Genomic DNA, 7,226 nt, shown 5'->3' on the forward strand with positions numbered 1-7,226 from the left:
AACGACAACTTTGGTTTCTTGTTAAACCACAGTTCATATAGTGTCGTCTCAACGGATTTAGATGGTGCCCTATTTAACATGAATGCAGCTGTCTCTAATGCATAACCCCAAAACAATAGTGGTAGATCGGTAAGAGACATCATAGATCGCACCATATCTAATAAAGTACGGTTATGACGTTCGGGCACACCATTACATTGTGGTGTTCCAGGTGGCGTGAGTAGTGAAACTATTTCACATTGTTTTTAACTGAAGACCAAACTCGTAACTCAAATATTTTACTTTTGTGATCATATCGTAGAAACTTTTATTTTTGTTACGATGATTCTCCACTTCACTCTGAAATTATTTGAACTTTTCAAATGTTTCAGACTTGTGTTTCATCAAGTAGATATACTCATATCTACTCAAATCATCTCTGAAGATCTGAAAATAATGATACCTGCCTCGAGTCTCAATATTCATCGGACCACATACATCAATATGTATGATTTCCAACAAATCTGTTGCTCGCTCTATTGTTCCGGAGAACGGAGTCTTAGTCATCTTGCCTATGAGGCATGGTTCGCAAGCATCAACTGATTCATAATCAAGTGATTCCAAAAGCCCATCAGCATGGATTTTCTTCATGCGCTTTACACCAATATGACCTAAACGGTAGTGCCACAAATAAGTTGCACTATCATTATTAACTTTGCATCTTTTGGTTTCAATATTATGGATATGTGTATCACTACGATCGAGATCCAATGAACCAATTTCATTGGGTGTGTAACCATATAAGGTTTTATTCATGTAAACAGAACTACAATTGTTCTCCAACTTAAATGGATAACCGTATTGCAATAAACATGATCATATCATATTCATGCTCAACGCAAACACCAAATAACACTTATTTAGGTTCAACACTAATCCCGAAAGTATAGGGAGTGTGCGATGATGATCATATCAATCTTGGAACTATTTCCAACACACATCGTCACCTCACCCTTAACTAATCTTTGTTCATTCTGCAACTCCCGATTCAAGTTACTAATCATAGTAACTGAACTAGTATCAAATACTAAGGGGTTGCTATAAACACTAGTAAAGTACACATCAATAACATGCATATCAAATATACTTATGTTCACTTTGCCATCCTTCTTATCCGCTAAATACTTGGGGCAGTTCCACTTCCAGTGACCAGTCCCTTTGCAGTAGAAACACTTAGTCTCAGTCTTAGGATCAGACTTGGGCTTCTTCACTTGAGTAGCAACTTGCTTGCCGTTCTTCTTGAAGTTCCCCTTCTTCCCTTTGCCCTTTTCTTGAAACTAGTGGTCTTGTCAACCATCAACACTTGATGCTCTTTCTTGATTTCTACCTTCATCGATTTCATCATCATGAAAAGCTCGGGAGTCGTTTTCTTCATCCCTTGCATACTATAGTTCATCACGAAGTTCTACTAACTTGGTGATGGTGACTAGAGAATTCTGTCAATCACTATCTTATCTGGAAGATTAACTCCCACTTGATTCAAGCGATTGCAGTACCCAAACAATCTGAGAACATGCTCACTAGTTGAGCGATTATCCTCCATCTTTTAGCTATAGAACTTGTTGGAAACTTCATATCTCTCAACTCGGGTATTTGCCTGAAATATTAACTTCAACTCCTGGAACATCTCATATAGTCCATGACGTTTAAAACATTTTTGAAGTCCCGATTCTAAGCTGTTAAGCATGGTGCACTAAACTATCAAGTAGTCATCATATTGAGCTAGCCAAATGTTCATAACGTCTGCATCTGCTCCTGCAATAGGTCTGTCACCTAGTGGTGCATCAAAGACATAATTCTTCTATGCAGCAATGAGGATAATCCTCAGATCACGGATCCAATCCGCATCATTGCTACTAACAATTTTCAACATAATTTTTCTCTAGGAACACAATAAACTGGGAGCAACATCGCGAGCTATTGATCTACAACATAGATATGCTAATACTACCAGGACTAAGTTCATGATAAATTAAAGTTCAATTAATCATATTACTTAAGAACTCCCACTTAGAAAGACATCCCTCTAATCTTCTAAGTGATCACGTGATCCAAATCAACTAAACCATAACCGATCATCACGTGAAATGGAGTAGTTTTCAATGGTGAACATCACTATGTTGATCATATCTACTATATGATTCACGCTCGACCTTTCGGTCTCAGTGTTCCGAGGCCATATCTGCATATGCTAGGCTCGTCAAGTTTAACCTGAGTATTCTGCGTGTGCAAAACTGGCTTGCACCCATTGTAGATGGACGTAGAGCTTATCACACCCGATCATCACGTGGTGTCTGGGCACGACGAACTTTGGCAATGGTGCATACTCAGGGAGAACACTTTTATCTTGAAATTTAGTGAGAGATCATCTTATAATGCTACCGTCAATCAAAGCAAGATAAGATGCATAAAAGATAAACATCACATGCAATCAAAATATGTGACATGATATGGCCATCATCATCTTGAGTCTTTGATCTCCATCTCCAAAGTACTGTCATGATCTATATCGTCACCGGCATGACACCATGATCTCCATCATCTTGATCTATATCAATGTGTCGTTACATGGTCGTCTCGCCAACAATTGCTCTTGCAACTATTGCTATCGCATAGCGATAAAGTAAAGCAATTATTTGGCGCTTGCATCTTATGCAATAGAGAGACAACCATAACGATTTTTCCAGTTGCCGATAACTTCAACAAAACATGATCATCTCATACAACAACTTATATCTCATCACGTCTTGACCATACCACATCACAACATGCCCTGCAAAAACAAGTTAGACGTCCTCTACTTTGTTGTTGCAAGTTTTACATGGCTGCTATGGGCTAAGCAAGAACCAATCTTACCTACGCATCAAAACCACAACGATAGTTTGTCAAGTTGGTGCTGTTTTAACCTTCGTAAGGACCGGGCGTAGCCACACTCGGTTCAACTAAAGTAGGAGAAACTGACACCCGCCAGCCACCTGTGTGCAAAGCACGTCGGTAGAACCAGTCTCGCGTAAGCGTACGCGTAATGTCGGTCCAGGCCGCTTCATCCAACAATACCGCCGAACCAAAGTATGACATGCTGGTAAGCAGTATGACTTATATCGCCCACAACTCACTTGTGTTCTACTCGTGCATATAACATCAACACATAAAACCTAGGCTCGGATGCCACTGTTGGGGAACGTAGTAATTTCAAAAAAATTCCTACGCACACGCAAGATCATGGTGATGCATAACAACGAGAGGGGAGAGTGCTGTCTACGTACCCTCGTAGACCGAAAGCGGAAGCGTTGTAACAACGCGGTTGATGTAGTCGTACGTCTTCACGGCCCGACCGATCAAGCACCGAAACTACGGCACCTCCGAGTTCTAGCACACGTTCAGCTCGATGACGATCCCCAGACTCCGACCCAGCAAAGTGTCGGGGAAGAATTCCGTCAGCACGAGGCGTGGTGAAGATCTTGATGTTCTACCATCGCAGGGCTTCGCCTAAGCACCGCTACAATATTCTCGAGGATTATGGTGGAGGGGGGCACCGCACACGGCTAAGAGATCTCAAGGATCAATTGTTGTGTCTAGAGGTGCCCCCCTGCCCCCGTATATAAAGGAGCAAGGGGGAGGGGCGGCCGGCCATGATGAGGCGCGCCAGGGAGGAGTCCTACTCCTACCGGGAGTAGGACTCCCTCCTTTTCCTTGTCCAAGTAGGAGAGGGGGAAGGAAGGGAGAGAGGAGAGGAAGGAAAGGGGGGGCGCCGCCCCTCCCTCCTTGTCCAATTCGGACTAGGGGGAGAGGGGGCGCGCGGCCTGCCCTGGCCGCCCCTCCTCTTCTCCACCATAGGCCCATGAGGCCCATTAACCCCCCGGGGGGTTCCGGTAACCCCCCGGTACTCCGTTTTTATCCGAAACTTCCCCGAAATACTTCCGGTGTCCGAATATTGCCGTCCAATATATCAATCTTTATGTCTCGACCATTTTGAGACTCCTCGTTATGTCCGTGATCATATCCGGGACTCTGAACTAACTTCGGTACATCAAAACTAATAAACTCATAATATAACTGTCAGCGAAACCTTAAGCATGCGGACCCTACGGGTTCGAGAACAATGTAGACATGACCGAGACATGTCTCCGGTCAATAACCAATAGCGGAACCTGGATGCTCATATTGGCTCCCACATATTCTACGAAGATCTTTTATCGGTCAGACCGCATAACAACATACGTTGTTCCCTTTGTCATTGGTATGTTACTTGCCCGAGATTCGATCGTCGGTATCTCAATACCTAGGTCAATCTCATTGCCGGCAAGTCTGTTTACTCGTTCCGTAATACATCATCTCGCAACTAACTCATTAGTTGCATTGCTTGCAAGGCTTAGGTGATGTGCATTACCGAGAGGGCCCAGAGATACCTCTCCGACAATCAGAGTGACAAATCCTAATCTCGAAATACGCCAACCCAACATGTACCTTTGGAGACACCTGTAGAGCACCTTTATAATCACCCAGTTACGTTGTGACGTTTGGTAGCACACAAAGTGTTCCTCCGGCAAACGGGAGTTGCATAATCTCATAGTCATAGGAACATGTATAAGTTATGAAGAAAGAAATAGCAACATACCAAACGATCGGGTGCTAAGATAATGGAATGGGTCATGTCAATCACATCATTCTCCAAATAATGTGATCCCGTTAATCAAATGACAACCCATGTCTATGGTTAGGAAACGTAACCATCTTTGATTAACGAGCTAGTCAAGTAGAGGCATACTAGTGACACTTTGTTTGTCTATGTATTCACACATGTATTATGTTTCCGGTTAATACAATTCTAGCATGAATAATAAACATTTATCATGAAATAAGGAAATAAATAATAACTTTATTATTGCCTCTAGGGCATATTTCCTTCAATCGGTCCTACCGATTTGCATCTCAGTCCCACCGAAAATCCTAACGGTCACGAGGTTTGCTGAATCGGTCCAACCGAGTTTAACCATTCGGTCCCACTGAGTTTGGAAAATTGTGTGTAACGGTTAGATTTTGTGTGGAGGATATATATACCCCTCCACCCACTCTTCATTCGTGGAGAGAGCCATCAGAACATACCTACACTTCCAATACACATTTTCTGAGAGAGAACCACCTACACTTGTGTTGAGGTCAAGATATTCCATTCCAACCATATGAATCTTGATCTCCAGCCTTCCCCAAGTTGCTTTCCACTCAAATCTTCTTTCCACCAAATCCAAATCCTGTGAGAGAGAGTTGAGTGTTGGGGAGACTATCATTTGAAGCACAAGAGCAAGGGGTTCATCATCAACACACCATTTGTTACCTCTTGGAGAGTGGTGTCTCCTAGATTGGCTAGGTGTCACTTGGGAGCCTCCAACAAGATTGTGGAGTTGAACCAAGGAGTTTGTAAGGGCAAGGATATCGCCTACTTCGTGAAGATCTACCGCTAGTGAGGAAAGTCCTTCATGGGCGACGGCCATGATGGAATAGACAAGGTTGCTTCTTCGTGGACCCTTCGTGGGTGGAGCCCTCCGTGGACTCACGCAACCGTTACCCTCCGTGGGTTGAAGTCTCCATCAACGTGGATGTACGATAGCACCACCTATCGGAACCACGACAAAAACATCCGTGTCTCCAATTGCGTTTGAATACTCCAAACCCTTCTCTTTACATTCTTGCAAGTTGCATGCTTTACTTTCCGTTGCTCATATACTCATTGCATGCTTGCTTGATATGTATTGTGTTTGTTAAACTTGTGCTTAAACTCCACTTGAACTTAAGAATATTAAAAACTACAACTTTTGGCACTTAGTGTCTAATCACCCCCCCTCTAGACACCTCTTCTCGATCCTTTCACCTTCTCTTCACAACCCACGAAACCCCCCCTTCGACCGAAGCCTTTAGATCACGATCGGAGCGTCCGAAACCCCCCCTAATCCCCCCTAACCTAGTCCCTGTGTCTATATATAGACCTCTCCTTCCATTTTGAGCAGCTACCTACCCCCTCCTAAATTTCCGCACCCTAATCATCAGCCGCCGCCACCTCCCACATTCTCCTCCATTTCCGTGCTCAGCCACCTCCACTCCGCCACTTGGCGAGCTCCGATTCGCTGTGCCGCCGCCAGCCACCGCCTCCAGCCAATGGCGCGTGGCCACGTCGCCCTGCCTCCCCGTCCCATACCCGAGGGCTCGACGAAGCCCGCGCAATGCCCGCTCCGGGCCACAACCGGGCCCGAGCCGCCGCTGCACGCACGCAGCCCCACAGGAGCCCATGCCCCAAGCTCCCTCCCGCTCGTCCCCGTCGCTTGAGTCGCCTCACACCGCGCCGGGATGAACTCTGGCGACCCGGAGCCACCGCCGGTGACCCCAGGCCAGTTCCGCCTCTTTCTCTCATTTCCCTCTGTCCTCCCTCTCCCTCACCTCTCTCTCTCCCGCGCAGGGCACCGCCGTCGGTGCAGATCCAGTCGCCCTCGCCCCGTTGACCTCCTCGGAGTCCACCACCTTCACCGCTCGTCTCCCTGACCGTCCTCATCGTCAGATCCGGTGCTCTCGCGTCGCCCCGAGGCCGGATCCGGGGCCCTGCGACCCGTTCCCGGCCTCACCAGCGTCATCGGACCCCGTTGTCGCCGGAGCTTCGTCGTGTCGCCGGCATGTTCTTCTGCCCGTGAGGCACACGGGAGAAGTACGAAGGCAGCGCTCACCCCCTCTCGATCGCGTTGACCGCGCCCTGGCCTAGCGGCCTCGCTCGGTCCTGCCTCCACCAAGTGGGCCTCGGCCCACGGTGAGCAACTCCCTGGCCTTTCCTCTTTTGGGCTAGTCAGTTTCGGTCCATAGGTTTTTTTCCTGCTGCTGCGATTTTCACAATTTTCCAAAGACTGCGGTTTTTACAGAAAAGCCCCTCATGTTCATGCATATCCTCACTCACAAACTGTGCATCGGTTTAAAATGTTTTATATGTGTAAAATGCTTAGAATTATGTGTAGATTAATAATATGCCACTTTCTTTCCATGTTAAAGTGTTTAAAATGATGTGTGCATTAATTTGCTCCGATGCCATGTTAAAATGCTTTAATTCATAGCTAATTAACCGTAACTCGGTTTTAAATAATCTTTATATGTAAATGGGGTAGAAAAATGCGTAGTTTAACATGGTGACTTTGCTTTGCATGTTTAAC

Source organism: Triticum urartu, chromosome 7A, assembly GCF_056163025.1.
Source record: "Triticum urartu cultivar PI428250 chromosome 7A, HENAU_Tu73, whole genome shotgun sequence".
NCBI lineage: Eukaryota > Viridiplantae > Streptophyta > Magnoliopsida > Poales > Poaceae > Triticum > Triticum urartu.